Raw genomic sequence first — 17417 nt, forward strand, 5'->3', positions numbered from 1 at the left:
GTCTTTCTATACAAATTGTTTATTTTTCCTAATTTTTTCAGAATTTTTGGATTAACAGAATTATGGTGAATGTTCAGATTACTACATACTGTCCTGTTTAAGACAGATTTTATTTTTGATGCATCGTTTGCTTGTTTTGATGAAATTATCAATTTCTATCAGTGGATTAAGCCATGGAAAAGTTATATTACAGTAGCTAAAGTGCAAAAACAAAACATGAATTGGTTTGCAACAGTACTTAGAGTAGTGATTTGCTTTATTATACTAACGGATCTTACCGAGCTTTCTGTTGAGTTTTGTATGGATGAAGTGATCAAAAATCGAGGAGGTCTCGATATGAGGAGAAGGAGGAGAGGAAAGAGCTCAAGATTGGGGATGCCCAAGTCACCCCAAGTAAATATTTAAGGAGACTCAAGCATCTAAGCTTGGGGATGCCCCGGAAGGCATCCCATCTTTCTTCAACAAATATCGGTATGTTTTCGGATTCGTTTCATTCATGTGATATGTGCAAATTTTGGAGCGTCTTTTGCATTTAGTTTTCACTTTTATTTGATGCACCATGCTGGTATGAGATAGTCCATGGTTGATTTATAGAATGATCTTTGCACTTCACTTATATCTTTTGAGTATGGCTTTATAGAATGCTTCATGTGCTTCGCTTATATCATTTGAAGTTTGGATTGCCTGTTTCCCTACACATAGAAAACCGCCATTTGTAGAATGCTCTTTTGCTTCACTTATATTTGTTAGAGTGTGGGCATATCTTTTGTAGAAATAATTAAACTCTCATGCGTCACTTATATCTATTTAGAGAGTTGATAGGAATTGGTCATTCACATGGTTAGTCATAAAATCCTACATAAAACTTGTAGATCACTAAATATGATATGTTTGATTCGTTGCAATAGTTTTGCAATATAAAGATGGTGATATTAGAGTCATGCTAGTGGGTAGTTGTGGATTGTAGAAATACTTGTGTTGAAGTTTGTGATTCCCGTAGCATGCACGTATGGTGAACCGTTATGTGATGAAGTCAGAGCATGATTTATTTATTGATTGTCTTCCTTATGAGTGGCGGTCAGGGATGAGCGATGGTCTTTTCCTACCAATCTACCCCCTAGGAGCATGCACATAGAACTTTGTTTCGATATCTAATAGACTTTTGCAATAACTATATGAGTTCTTTATGACTAATGTTGAGTCCATGGATTATATGCACTCTCACCCTTCCATCATTGCTAGCCTCTTCGATATCGTGCATTGCCCTTTCTCACCTCGAGAGTTGGTGAAAACTTCGCCGGTGCATCCAAACCCCGTGATATGACACGCTCTATCACACATAAGCCTCCTTATATCTTCCTCAAAATAGCCACCATACCTACCTATCATGGCATTTCCATAGTCATTCCGAGGTATATTGCCATGCAACTTTCATCATCTTCATATACATGACTTGAGAATCATTGTCATATTGCTTTGCATGATCGTAAGATAGCTAGCATGATGTTTTCATGGCTTGTCCATTTTTTGATGTCATTGCTACACTAGATCATTGCACACCCCGATACACCGCCGGAGGCATTCATATAGAGTCATATCTTTGTTCTAGATATCGAGTTGTAATATTGAGTTGTAAGTAAATAAAAGTGTGATGATCATCATTATTAGAGCATTGTCCCATGTGAGTAAAGGATGATGGAAGCTATGACTCCCTCACAAGTTGGGATGAGTCTCCGGACTTTATGAAAAATAAAAGAGGCCAAAGAAGCCCAGATAAAAAAGGCCAAAGAAGCCCACCAAAAAAACAAAAAATGAGAGAAAAAGAGATAAGGGGCAATGCTACTATCCTTTTTACCATACTTGTGCTTCAAAGTAGCACCATGTTCTTCATAGAGAGAGTCTCCTACGTTGTCACTTTCATATACTAGTGGGAATTTTCATTATAGAACTTGGCTTGTATATTCTGATGATGGGCTTCCTCAAATGCCAGAGGTCTTGATGAGCAAGCAAGTTCGATGCACACCCACTTAGTTTTCAGTTTGAGCTTTCATACACTTATAGCTCTAGTGCATCCGTTGCATGGCGATCCCTACTCCTCGCATTGACATCGGTTGATGGGCATATCCATAGCCCATTAATTTTCCTAATTGATGTGAGACTTTCTCCCTTTTTGTCTTCTCCACACAACCTCCACCATCATATTCTATTCCACCTATAGTGCTATATCCATGGCTCACGCTCATGTATTGCGTGAAAGTTGAAAAGGCTTGAGAACATCAAAAGTATGAAATAATTGCTTGGCTTGTCACCGGGGTTGTGCATCATTTGAATATTTTGTGTGGTGAAGATGGAGTATAGCCAGACCATATGATTTTGTAGAGATAACTTTCTTTGGCCATGTTATTTTGAAAAGACATGATTGCTTTATTAGTATGCTTGAAGTATTATTGTCTTAATGTCAAATGATAGACTATTGCTTTGAATCACTCGTGTCTTAATATTCATGCCATGATTATATTACATGATCAAGATTATGCTAGGTAGCATTCCACATCAAAAATTAACTTTTTTATCATTTACCTACTCGAGGACGAGCAGGACTTAAGCTTGAGTATTCTATAGTCTCTGCCGTATCTATAATTTTTTATTGTTCCATGCCAATATTATACAACTTTCATATACTTTTGGCAACTTTTTATACTATTTTTGGGACTAACATGTTGATCTAGTGCCCAGTGCCAGTTCCTGTTTGTTGCATGTTTTTTGTTTCGCAGAAAATCCATATTAAACAGAGTCCAAACGGGATAACAACTTACGAAGATTTTTTGGGAATATATGTGATTTTTCGGAAGAAGAATCAACGCGAGACGATGCCCGAGGGGGCCACGAGGCAGGGGGCACGCCCCAGGGGGTGGGCGCGCCCCTGACCCTCGTGGCCACCCCGTAAGGCGGTTGGTCCCCTTCTTTCGCCGCAAGAAAGCCAATATCCAGATACAAATCGTGTTAAAATTTCAGCCCAATCGGAGTTACAGATCTCCAGGAATATAAGAAACGGTGAAAGGCCAGAATCTGAAACGCAGAAAGAGAGAGAGAGAGAGAGAGAGAGAGAGAGAGAGAGAGAGAGAGAGATACAAGGAGACAAATCCAATCTCGGAGGGGCTCTCTCCCCTCCGCCGCCATGGAAGCCATGGCCTAGGGGTAAACCCTTCTCCCATCTAGGGAGAAGATCAAGGAATAAGAAGAAGAAGGGGGGCTCTCTCCCCCTCTCTCCCGGTGGCGCCAGAACACCGTCGGGGCCATCATTGTGTGACGGAGATCTACACCAACACCTCTGTCATCTTTACCAACATCTTCATTACCTTCCCCCATATATCTACAGCGGTCTACTCTCCCGCAACCCGTTGTACCCTCTACTTGAACATGGTGCTTTATGCTTCATATTATTATCCAATGACGTGTTGCCATCCTATGATGTCTGAGTACATTTTCGTTGTCCTATTGGTAATTGGTGAATTGCTATGATTGGTTTAATTTTCTTGTGGTTATGTTGTTGTCCTTTGTGCCCATCATATGAGCGCACGCGTGGATCACACCATAGGGTTAGTGTAACGCCCCGAGACCGATGTGCCAGGTGTCTTCCAGTTATTCGCTGGTGTTGCCTTGTCATTTGCTTACGTGTCATGCATTGCATATCATGTCATCATGTGCATTTCATTTGCATACATGTTCATTTCGTGCATCCGAGCATTTTCCCCGTTGTCCGTTTTGCATTCCGACGCTCCTATGTCATCCGGTGCCCCTTTCTACCTCTTTTCGTGTGCGGGTGTTAAACGTTTTCGGATTGGACCGAGACTTGTCATGCGGCCTTGGTTTACTACCGATAGACCGCCTGTCAAGTTTCGTGTCATTTGGACTTCGTTTGATACTCCAACGGTTAACCGAGGGACCGAAAAGGCCTTGTGTGTGTTGCAGCCCAACACCCTTCCAAATTGGCCCAAAACCCACCTAAACCTCTCCCATCATCTAGAGCGTTTGATCACGATCGCGTGGCCGCAAACCGCACCTCATTTGGAGCTTCCTAGCTCCCTCTACCTATAAATATGTGTCTCCCTCCGAAATTCTCACGCAGATGAAACCCTAACCTTCGTCCTCCTCGCGCCGCCAGACGTTTCTTCCTCCCGCGCCGGACATGTCCGCCCTCCACATCGCTCGGGCCAATCCTGTCATGCCACCTCAGCTCCGCCGCCACCCTCAGCCACTCCCGCACTGCCACCTGTCCGCCGCCTCCCTCTCTCTCCACCGCGCGCCACCGAGGCCCGCCGCGGCCCGCACTAGGCCCGCCCGAGCCGCCCCGGGCCCGAGCGCCCCGCACCCCGCGCGCTGTCCTTCCCCGCCGCCTACAGCGCACCTCGCCACCGCCGCCTTCACTGGCCCCCGCGCCGGCGAGCTCCGCCGGAGCCGCTCTGCGCCGCCGCCTCGCTTTCGCCGGCGCCGCTGCCCGGCCACCAGAGCTCGCCGCCGTTCTCCGCGGTTCCGCGCCTCCTCGTCGTCATGGACCGCGCCGGACCGCCTTGCTCCGCCCCACCTCACCGCCCTGGCCCCGCTCGAGCTCGCCGGAGAAGCTCCGGCGACCGGAGCCACCCCTCACCGGAGATCCCCTCCGTCACCGGATCTGAAGAGGGTGGACCAGATCCACCAACCCCTCCATCCAAACGGCCTCCGTCCAGATCCGGATCCCTCCGTCCCGCACCGCTTCGTCCCGGGTTGACTTTTGCCGGAGAGGTCCAAATTTCACTAAGTCCCCCAGATTTCAGTATTTTTTGAGCATATTCATCGCATCATAACTCTGTCATCATAGCTCCGATTCGTGCGTGTAGCATATCAAAATGTTCGCCTCAACGAGTACATCATTTAATATCATTGCATCATTTTCATTTGAGCTCATCTTGATGCCCGAAATGCTGTTGGAAGAGGGCTATGTGATGAATTTGACAGATCTGTTTCAGCAAATGGCCTTTTATCATTTTTGCCATGATTAATGTGTGTATGCTATGATCCTGAGCTCTACATGTGTTTTGTAGAATGCCATACCATCTTTACAGGGGTGTATGCCATGTATTTTGTTGATATTTGTGATGACTAGCACAAGCATGCAAAGTAGCTTACTCAATGATGCTGATTTCAGGGACTTAGAATTTCACTAAGTCCTTGCCCTATCCTTATTTTTATGCCATATGTTCATGTTGTTTCCTAGTGATCCGTGCCTCTTTTGAGGATGATCAGTAAAGATGTTTTGTTAATATTGTGGTGCTCTATCCATCCATGTCTTTGTTTACAATTATGGAGCACCCTAGCTTGAGTCAATCGAGCTCTACTTTTGCTATAAAATGTTCCTGGCAGATTGTTAACATGTTTAGCGATTTTGCCGAGCTTATTGTTGTTGATCCGTGCATGCTATGTTGTTGTTCTTGCCATGTCTAGCTTCTATGACATGTCTATTTGCTGGATGTACGCTTAGATTATCATGCCATGCTTTGTAGTGAGTGCATCGAGCTCGTAAACATGCCTACTTGTTAATCTGTTTTGCATGCTCCAGTTTTTCACTAAGTCTGAATCTGTTTATATTTTTGCTATGTTCACATGCTTGCAAATGTATTTTCTGATCCCTTTTGGCTCAAGGTCACTAAGGGACTTTTGTTATATGCTTTGAGTAGCTTCATGCCATGCCTTGATTTGCCATGATATGTTCCTATAGCATGTAGTTTTCTTGATCTAAAGATTGCTTCCTGATGATAAATTCCTGATTTGTTGTTATTTCACTAAGTCTGTAACCTGGTATCGTTTGCTCTTTTGCCATGCTTGTTTGAACCTGTTAATGAGTGAATTAGCCGTAGCTCAGTGTTCATCTTTTGTCAAGCATCATGAGTGGATCAATGTCATGTATTTTGTTGCCATGTTTGAGTGTTGTAGCATATGTATCTTGATGCATTTAGATGGCTACTTGCTGTTAATCGCAGACCGGTACCATATTTGTTTTGCTTGCCATTTCCAAACCGTGCATCCGATTCCGGTGATCTTTATATCGATTTCAACCGAAATCATCTCCTCTTTCCAGTGGCACTCTTGGATTTCCAAGTTGAGGCCAGATTCAATCATTCCTTTCGAAATCATGCATATGCATCACATACCGCATCCCGCATACCATGCCATGTTCATGTGTTGGTTGTTTACTATGTTGTGTGCTTCTTTCCGGTGTTGCTTCTTCGGGTTGGTTCCGATAACGTCGCATTTGTGAGGACCCGTTCGTCTACGTCCATTTGTCTTCTTCATGGACTCATTCTTCTTCCTTGCGGGATTTCAGGCAAGATGACCATACCCTCGAAATCACTTCTATCTTTGCTTGCTAGATTGCTCGCTCTTTTGCTATGACTATGCTACGATACCTACCATTTTCTTATCATGCCTCCCATATTGTTGAGCCAAGCCTCTAACCCACCTTGTCCTAGCAAACCGTCGTTTGGCTATGTTACCGCTTCGCTCAGCCCCTCTTATAGCGTTGTTAGTTGCAGATGAAGATTGGAGTTTGTTCCTTGTTGGAACATGGATATTTTGTTGGGACATCATAATATCTCTTATTTAATTAATGCATCTATATACTTAGTAAAGGGTGGAAGGCTCGGCCTTATGCCTGGTGTTTTGTTCCACTCTTGCCGCCCTAGTTTCCGTCATATCGGTGTTATGTTTCCGGATTTTGCGTTCCTTATGCGGTTGGGTTATAATGGGAACCCCTTGACACTTCACCTTGAATAAAACTCCTCCAGCAATGCCCCACATTGGTTTTACCATTCGCCACCTAGCCCCTTTTTCCCTTGGGTTCCGCGGGCTCAAGGGTCATCTTTATTTAAACCCCCCTGGGCCAGTGCTCCTCTGAGTGTTGGTCCAAACTAGAGTCCTGTGCAGCGCCCCCTCGGGGAAACTCGAGGTTTGGTTTTAGTTGTACGAAGCGCTCATCTGAGTGTGCCCTGAGAACGAGATATGTGCAGCTCCTATCGGGATTTGTCGGCATATTCGGGCGGTGTTGCTGGTCTTGTTTTACCATTGTCGAAATGTCTTGTAACCGGGATTCCGAGCCTGACCGGGTCTTCCTGGGAGAAGGAATATCCTTCGTTGACCGTGAGAGCTTGTGATGGGCTAAGTTGGGACTCCCCTGTAGGGATTTGAACTTTCGAAAGCCGTGCCCGCGGTTATGGGCAGATGGGAATTTGTTAATGTCCGGTTGTAGAAAACCTGAAGTTGATCTTAATTAAAATGCATCAACCGCGTGTGTAACCGTGATGGTCTCTTCTCGGCGGAGTCCGGGAAGTGAACACGGTGTTGGAGTTATGCTAGACGTAGGTTGTTCTAGGATCACTTCTAGATCATAGTTGTTCGACCGTGCTTTTGCCTTCTCTTCTCGCTCTTATTTGCGTATGTTAGCCACCAAATATGCTAGTCGCTTGTTGCAGCTCCACATCATACCTTTACCCTTCCTATAAGCTTAAATAGTCTTGATCGCGAGGGTGTGAGATTGCTGAGTCCCTGTGACTCACAGATACTTCCAAAACCAGTTTGCAGGTGCCAATGTTAACCGGCAGGTGACGCAACCAAGCTCAAGGAGGAGCTCGACGAAGATCTTGTCCTTCGTGTTGTTTCTTTCTAGTTGATCAGTAGTGGAGCCCAGTTGGGATCGATCGGGGATCTATGTAGCATTTGGGGTAGTCTTCTTTTATTTTGGTTCCGTAGTCGGACCTTGATTGTATCTGGATGTTGTAATGCTTTATTCATGTAATTGTGTGAAGTGGCGATTGTAAGCCAACTATGTATCTTTCTCCCTTATGTATTACATGGGTTGTGTGAAGATTACCTCACTTGCGACATTGTTTTCAATGCGGTTATGCCTCTAAGTCGTGCTTCGACACGTGGGAGATATAGCCGCATCGAGGGCGTTACAGTTAGTTGTATGTTGATAGGACTATGTATTGGAGGGCAAGAGTGACAGAAGCTTCAACCTAGCATAGAAATTGATGCATACAGGATTGAAGGGGGGGACCAATATATCTTAATGCTATGGTTGGGTTTTACCTTAATGAACGTTAGTAGTTGCGGATGCTTGCTAATAGTTCCAATCATAAGTGCATAGAATTCCAAGTCAGGGATGACATGCTAGCAGTGGCCTCTCCCACATAAAACTTGCTATCGGTCTAGTAAAGTAGTCAATTGCTTAGGGACAATTTCGCAACTCCTACCACCACTTTTCCACACTCGCTATACTAACTTTATTGCTTCTTTACCTAAAACAACCCCTAGTTTTTATTTACATTCTCTTTATATTCTTGCAAACCTATCTCGTTACACCTACAAAGTACTTCTAGTTTCATACTTGTTCTAGGTAAAGCGAACGTTAAGCGTGCGTAGAGTTGTATCGGTGGTCGATAGAACTTGAGGGAATATTTGTTCTACCTTTAGCTCCTCGTTGGGTTCGACACTCTTACTTATCGAAAGAGGCTACAATTGATCCCCTATACTTATGGGTTATCAGCATGCACTTGAGAGAGTTATGCGCTAATTGAAAGGCACTGTGAGCTATGGGATTCACTACACCGGGTATCCAAGGGTACTGGAGGGTTATAGTGACTCAAACTGGATATCTGATGCTGATGAGATTAAGGCCACAAGTGGTTATATTTTTATACTTGGTGGTGGCGCTGTTTCCTGGAAGTCTTGCAAGCAGACCATCTTAACGAGGTCAACTATGGAAGCAGAACTCACATCATTAGACACTACCACTGTTGAAGCAGAGTGGCTTCAGGAGCTCTTGATGGACTTACCTATGGTTGAAAAAACCAATGCCCCCTGTCCTGATGAACTGTGATAATCAAACCGTGATCGTTAAGATAAACAGTTGTAAGGACAATATGAAGTCCTCAAGGCATGTGAAGAGGAGACTAAAATCTGTCAGAAAACCGAGGAACTCCGGAGTTATTGTGTTGGATTATATCCAAACGTCGAAAAACTTGGCAGATCCCTTCACAAAGGGTCTATCATGTAATGTGATAGATAATGCATCGATGGAGATGGGTCTGAGACCCACCGCATGAGTTGTCCATAGTGGTAACCCACTCTATGTGATCAGAGATCCCGTGAAGTAGAAGTGGGAGACAAGCTGTTGGTCAGCTGAGAGGAGAGTATACCTATTTTAATTATCCAACTCCGTGAAGATGCAATACTCTCTTGATCTGCATGGCAGCTTGATATTTATCTTAATGTGTTCCAAGTGGCTTATTTGAGTAAGCAGAGATGTTGTCCTGTAGAGCATCTCCTGAGGAACACACCTATTTGAATTTGACTGTTAACGTCGCAGTCTATGAGAATTGGGTGTTCTCTAATAAATTCATGAAAGGCCCTAGAGTATGATGTATACGCTCCACCCGCGGGGAAGCCTTGCGGCAGCCCAGTATCGGTCAAGAATTTGTGTGAAACTAGTTTCGCAGATGCTACCTCTTGAGCATGCGTTGGTTTTCCCTTGAAGAGGAAAGGGTGATGCAGCAAAGTAGCGTAAGTATTTTCCTCATTTTTTGAGAACCAAGGTATCAATCCAGTAGGAGATAACACGCAAGTCACCTAGTACCTGCACAAACAATCAAGAACCTCGCAACCAACGCGATAAAGGGGTTGTCAATCCCTTCACGGTCACTTGCGAAAGTGAGATCTGAGAAAGATAGTAAGGTAAATATTTTTGGTATTTTTGTTGTATAGATTGCAAAATTGTAAACGAGATGCGATGTAAATAAAAGAGATGCAATATAATAATAAAGAGACTCGGGGACCATAGGTTTCACTAGTGGCTTCTCTCATGATAGCAAGTATTACGGTGGGTGAACAAATTACTGCCGAGCAATTGATAGAAGAGTGCATAGTTATGAGAATATCTAGGCAATGATTATGAAATATAGGCATCACGTCTGTGTTAAGTAGACCGAAATGATTATGCATCTACTACTATTACTCCACACATCGACCGCTATCCAGCATGCATCTAGAGTATTAAGTTCATAAGAATAGAGTAATGCTTTAGGCAAGATGACATGACGTAGAGGGATAAACTCAAGCAATATGATATAAACCCCATCTTTTTATCCTCGATGGCAACAATACAATACGTGTCTTGCCGCCCCTACTATCACTCGGAAAGGACGCCGCAAGATTGAACCCAAAGCTAAGCACTTCTCCCATTGCAAGAAAGATCAATCTAGTAGGCCAAACTAAACCGATAATTCAAAGAGACTTGCAAAGATATCAAATCATGCATATAAGAATTCAGAGAAGAACCAAATATTGTTCATAGATAAACTTGATCATAAATCCATAATTCATCGGATCTCGGCAAACACACCGAAAAAAGTATTACATCGAATAGATCTCCAAGAACATCGAGGAGAACTTTGTATTGAGAACCAAAGAGAGAGAAGAAGCCATCTAGCTAATAACTATGGACCCGAAGGTCTGTGTTAAACTACTCACACATCATCGGAGATGCTATGGTGTTGATGTAGAAGCCCTCCGTGATCGAATCCACCTCCGACAGATCGCCGGAAAAGGTCCCAGATGGGATCTCACGGGTACAGAAGGTTGTGGCGGTGGAAAAGTGGTTTCGTGGCTCCCCTGATGTTTCTAGGGTATAAGAGTATATATATAGGCGAAAGAAGTACATCGGTGGAGCTCCGTGGGGCCCACAAGGGTGGGGGCGTGCCTACCCCCCTGGACGCGCCCTTCCTGCCTCGTGGAAGCTTTGCGGAGTTCCAGACTTCAACTCCAAGTCTCCTAGTTTGCGTTTGTTCCAAGAAAGATCCTTGCGAAGGTTTCGTTCCGTTTGGATTCGGTTTGATATTCCTTTTCTGCGAAACACTAAAATAGGCAAAAAAACAGAAACTGACACCGGGCCTCCGGTTAATAGGTTAGTCCCAAAAATAATATAAAAGTGCATATTAAAGCCCATTAAACATCCAAAACAGATAATATAATAGCATGGAACAATCAAAAATTATAAATACGTTGGAGACGTATCAAGCATCCCAAGCTTAATTCCTGCTCGTCCTCAAGTAGGTAAATGATAAAAACAGAATTTTTGGTGTGTAGTGCTACCTAACATAATTTTCAATGTAATTTTCTTTATTGTGACATGAATGTTCAGATCCAAAAGATTCAAGACAAAAGTTTAGTATTGACATAAAAATAATAATACTTCAAGCATACTAACCAAGCAATTATGTCTTCTCAAAATAACATAGCCAAAGAAAGCTCATCCCTACAAAATCATATAGTTTGGCCATGCTTCATCTCTGTCACACAAAATGCTCCCATCATGCAAAACCCCGATGACAAGCCAAGCAATTGTTTCATACTTAGCCTTTTCAAACTTTTTCAACTTTTACGCAGTATATGAGCGCGAGCCATGGACATAGCACTATGGGTGGAATAGAATGGTGATTGTGGAGAAGACAAAAGGAGGAAGATAGTCTCACATCAACTAGACGTATCAATGGGCTATGGAGATGCCCATCGATAGATATTAATGTGAGTGAGTAGGGATTGCCATGCAACGGATGCACTAGAGCTATAAGTGTATGAAAGCTCAACAAAAGAAACTAAGTGGGTGTGCATCCAACTTGCTTGCTCACGAAGACCTAGGGCAATTTGAGGAAGCCCATCATTGAAATATACAAGCCAAGTTCTATAATGTAAAATTCCCACTAGTATATGAAAGTCACAACATAAGAGACTCTCTATCATGAAGATCATGGTGCTACTTTGAAGCACAAGTGTGGAAAAGGGATAGTAACATTGCCCCTTCTCTCTTTTTCTCTCATTTATTTATTTATTGTTTGGGCCTTCTTCCTTTTTTATGGCCTCTTTTTTTCATCCGGAGTCTCATTCCGACTTGTGGGGGAATCATAGTCTCCATCATCCTTTCCTCACATGGGACAATGCTCTAATAATGAAGATCATCACACTTTTATTTACTTACAACTCAAGGATTACAACTCAATACTTAGAACAAAATATGACTCTATGTGAATGCCTCCGGCGGTGTACCGGGATGTGCAATGAATCAAGAGTGACATGTATAAAAAATTATGAATGTTGGCCATATCACAAATACGATGTCAACTACATGATCATGCAAAGCAATATGACTATGATGAAGCATGTCATAATAAACGAAACAGTGGAAAGTTGCATGGCAATTTATCTCGAAATGACTATAGAAATGCCATAATATGTAGGTATGGTGGCTGTTTTGAGGAAGACAAATGATGGGTTTATGGTACCGATGAAAGTTGCGCGGCACAAGAGAGGCTAGCAATGGTGGAAGGGTGAAAGTGCGTATAATCCATGAACTCAACATTAGTCATAAAGAACTCACATACTTATTGCAAAAATCTACGAGCCATCAAAACCAAGCACGCGCATGCTCCTAGAGGGATAGATTGGTAGGAAAAGACCATCACTCGTCCCCGGCCGCCACTCATAAGGAAGGCACTCAAAGAACACCTCATGCTTCAAATTTGTCACACAACGGTTACCATATGTGCATGCTACGGGACTTGCCAACCTTAACACAAGTATTTCTCAATTTCACAATTACTCAACTAGCACGACTCTAATATTAACATCTTTATATCTCGAAACAATTATCAAGTATCAAACTATTCAATGTACTCTATATGAAAGTTTTTATTATACCCATCTTGAATGCCCATTATATTATGACTAATTTTATAACCAAAGCAAATTACCATGTTGTTCTAAAAGACTCTCAAAATAATATAAGTGAAACATGAGAGATCAATAATTTCTATAAAATAAAACCACCACCGTGCTCTAAAAAGATATAAGTGAAGCACTAGAGCAAAATTATCTAGCTCAAAAGATATAAGTGAAGCACATAGAGTATTCTAATAAATTCCGATTCATGCGTGTCTCTCTCAAAAGGTGTGTATAGCAAGGATAATTGTGGTAAACTAAAAAGCAAAGACTCAAATCATACAAGACGCTCCAAGCAAAACACATATCATGTGATGAATAAAAATATAGCCTCAAGTAAAGTTACCGATAGATGAAGACGAAAGAGGGGATGCCTTCCGGGGCATCCCCAAACTTATGATTTTGGTTGTCCTTGAATTTTACCTTGGGGTGCCTTGGGCATCCCTGAGCTTAGACTCTTGCCACTCCTTATTTCAAAATCCATCAAATCTTTACCCAAAAACTTAAAAACTTCACAACACAAAACTCAACAGAAAATCTCATTAGCTCCGTTCGTATAAGAAAACAAACCACCACTTTAATGTACTGTAATTAACTCATTATTTATTTATATTGGTGTTAAACCTACTGTATTCCAATTTCTCTATGGTTCATACCCCCGATATTAGCCATAGTTTCATCAAAATAAGCAAACAACACACGAAAAACAGAATCTGTCAAAACAGAACAGTCTGTAGCAATCTGGAGGTTTTGAATACTTCTGTAACTCCAAAAATTCTGAAAAATTAGGAGGACCTACATAATTTGTATGTTGATCTACTGCAGTTAGAATTGGTATTTTATCGCTCTCTGGTAAAAAATGAAAATTATTCTTGTGAGCGCACACTTTCTGTTTTTATCAGCAAGATCAAACAACAATCACCCAAGAAGATCCTAAAGGCTTTACTTGGCACAAACACTACTTAAAACATAAAAACACAATCATAACAGAGGCTAGATAAATTATTTATTACTAAACATAAACAAAAAGTAAAGAACAAAAATAAAATTGGGTTGCCTCCCAACAAGCGCTATCGTTTAACGCCCCTAGCTAGGCATAAAAGCAAGAATAGATCTAGGTATTGTCATCTTTGGTATGCAATCCATAAGTGGCTCTCATAATTTCATAAGGGAATTTAATTTTCTTTCTAGGAAAATGTTCCGTGCCTTTCCTTAACGGAAATTGGAATCTAATATTTCCTTCTTTCATGTCAATAATTGCACCAATCGTTCTAAGAAAAGGTCTACCAAGAATAATAGGACATGTAGGATTGCAATCTATATCAAGAACGATAAAATCTACGGGCACATAATTCCTATTTGCAACAATAAAAACATCATTAATTCTTCGCATAGGTTTCTTAATGGTGAAATCCGCAAGATGCAAATTTAAAGAACAATTATCAAATTCACAGAAACCTAACACATCACACAAAGTTTTTGGAATCGTGAAAACACTAGCAGCCAAATGAACGGAGTTATTTAGATGGGTAGCGGCATCTTCACTAGGAAAGCCAGAAAATTTATCTTTCGTGACAAGATTCAACAAAGCATCATTAATTTCACAAGATTCAGCATTGGTAATAGGAGCAATCGGAGTGCTAGTAAAATCATTGTTGTTGGTATTGGAAATGTCACATAATTTAGTATTATCTTAAGCCATCGTGACAGACAAACAATCCAACACACAATCACACAAGAGGCAAGCGAAAAGAGGCGAACGAAAAGGGGCGAATAAAACGACAAAGGTGAAGTGGGGGAGAGAAAAATTGCAAATAATGTAATGCGAGGGAGAAGAGTTTATGATGGGTACGTGGTATATCTTGACTTGAGCGTAGATCTCCCCGGCAACGGCGCCAGAAATCCTTCTTGCTACCTGTTGAGCATGCGTTGGTTTTCCCTTGAAGAGGAAAAGGGTGATGCAGCAAAGTAGCGTAAGTATTTTTCTCAGTTTTTGATTACCAAGGTATCAATCCAGTAGGAGATAACACAAAAGTCACCTAGTAACTGCACAAACAATCAAGAACCTTGCAACCAACACGATAAAGGGGTTGTCAATCCCTTCACGGTCACTTGCGAAAGTGAGATCTGATAAAGATAGTAAGGTAAATATTTTTGGTATTTTTGTTATATAGATTGCAAAATAGTAAACAAGATGCGATGTAAATAAAAGAGATGCAATATAATAATAAAGAGACCCGGGGGCCATAGATTTCACTAGTGGCTTCTCTCATGATAGCAAGTATTACGGCGGGTGAACAAATTACTGTCGAGCAATTGATAGAAGAGCGCATAGTTATGAGAATATCTAGGCAATGATTATGAAATATAGGCATCACGCCCGTGTTAAGTAGACTGAAACGATTCTGCATCTACTACTATTACTCCACACATCAACTGCTATCCAGCATGCATCTAGAGTATTAAGTTCATAAGAACAGAGTAATGCTTTAGGCAAGATGACATGATGTAGAGGGATAAACTCAAGCAATATGATATAAACCCCATCTTTTTAAACTCGATGATAACAATACAATACGTGCCTTGCTGCCCCTATATCACTGGGAAAGGACACCGCAAGATTGAACCCAAAGCTAAGCACTTTCCCCCATTGCAAGAAAGATCAATCTAGTAGGTCAAACTAAACCGATAATTCGAAGAGACTTGCAAAGATATCAAATCATGCATATAAAAATTCAGAGAAGAACCAAATATTGTTCATAGATAAACTTGATCATAAATTCACAATTCATTGGATCTCGGCAAACACTCCGCAAAAAGTATTACATCGAATAGATCTCCAAGAACATCGAGGAGAACTTTGTATTGAGAACCAGAAGCCATCTAGCTAATAACTATGGACCCGAAGGTCTGTGGTAAACTACTCACACATCATCGGAAAGCCTATGGTGTTGATGTAGAAGCCCTCCGTGATCGAATCCCCCTCCGGCAGATCACCGAAAAAGGCACCAGATGGGATCTCACGGGTACAAAAGGTTGCAGCGGTGGAAAAGTGGTTTCTTGGCTTCCCCTGATGTTTTTAGGGTATAAGAGTATATATAGGCGAAAGAAGTACGTCGATGGAGCTCTGTGGGGCCTACGAAGGTGGGGGCGCGCCCTCCTGCCTCATGGAAGCTTCGCGGAGTTCCAGACTTCAACTCCAAGTCTCGTGGTTTACGTTTGTTCCAAGAAAGATCCTCACGAAGATTTCGTTCCGTTTGGATTCTGTTTGATATTCTTTTCTGCGAAACACTAAAATAGGCAAAAACAGAAACTGGCATTGGGCCTCCGCTTAATAGATTAGTCCCAAAAATAATATAAAAGTACATATTAAAGCCCATTAAACATTCAAAACAAATAATATGATAGTATGGAACAATAAAAAATTATAGATATGTTGGAGACGTATCAGCAGAAAACTTGTAGTTCAAGGCATAGCCCACTATTCAAGTTGTGATCTAGCGAACATAAAACTCTAAGTGAAAGTTCAACTTCATAGTCTCCACTAAGCAGCAGTATATAAACAATGTTTTGAAACTAAATGATGAGATGTGCCAATGAGACTTTGTGGGGGATTGTTGGAATTTTGCTAGTAGGCCTTTGCCCCAAAGCCCAACTAAAATTCTGAAATTCTCTTGGCCCATTCATGCACACATGTGAGTGGAATGAGTGAGACTAGAGTTTAGTCCCACCAGGGAAGTTAAGAGAGACTTGCACCTCTTTATAATGTGAGCTCTTCTACCACTTGTATGAGCATGAGAAGATGAGACCTACACACGCGCTCCTCCTCCTCGCTCGCCTCGCCACACCTCGCCTCGTCACGACGTGCCGCGGGTTGCGGGATTGAGCCGAGCCAAGGACAGAGCTATGCACATTGTCTATATTTTTGCTGCTCAGGAAAAATTAACGAGTCATTAATTAATAATTAACGAACGTGTTAATTACTGAACCGTTTCCGATTCTTTTGGATCGTGATGACTCGGACATGGGGTTTACCTCCGACAACCTACCCGACCCGCACTATATAGTCAGGCAGACGTCCACCCTAGCCGCCACTGTCGCACCACCGTTCCAGATCATTGCGCCGCCAAGCAAGTCTTCTCCATCCCTCCTTTCGGCGTGCACTAGGAGAAGGGACAGCAGGCCTCTGGACCCCCGCCTCTCGTGATCCTGTACGGGAGAGAGGCGATCAGGTTTCTAGGAAGCACACTCGCGCGACTGCTGGCAGCGATGACTTCGCCAACGACGACTTCTTCCCCGACCTCGGCAACCTCATCCTTGACGACATGGGCGACAACGTCAACGTCGGCGGTGCTGCTCCCACTGCACCGTATGTGATTCTATCCTTCCTGTTCGAGATCGTGGTAGAATTCATGTTTCTAGTATGTGTCCTAGATGTGATCTGTTCATCTACTATGCTAGTTCGCATGCTTAGTTTAATCTCTTCTATTGCAGTGATGATTTATCTTCTGTTTATTAGGATTAAATCTCGTAGTAATTTGCTCATATTTCCAACACATTTCGGATAGATGCCATCTGCTAGGTAGTATCCCTTGTTGTAGTGGCGCCCATTG

Source organism: Triticum urartu, chromosome 2, assembly GCF_003073215.2.
Source record: "Triticum urartu cultivar G1812 chromosome 2, Tu2.1, whole genome shotgun sequence".
Classification (NCBI taxonomy): Eukaryota; Viridiplantae; Streptophyta; class Magnoliopsida; order Poales; family Poaceae; genus Triticum; species Triticum urartu.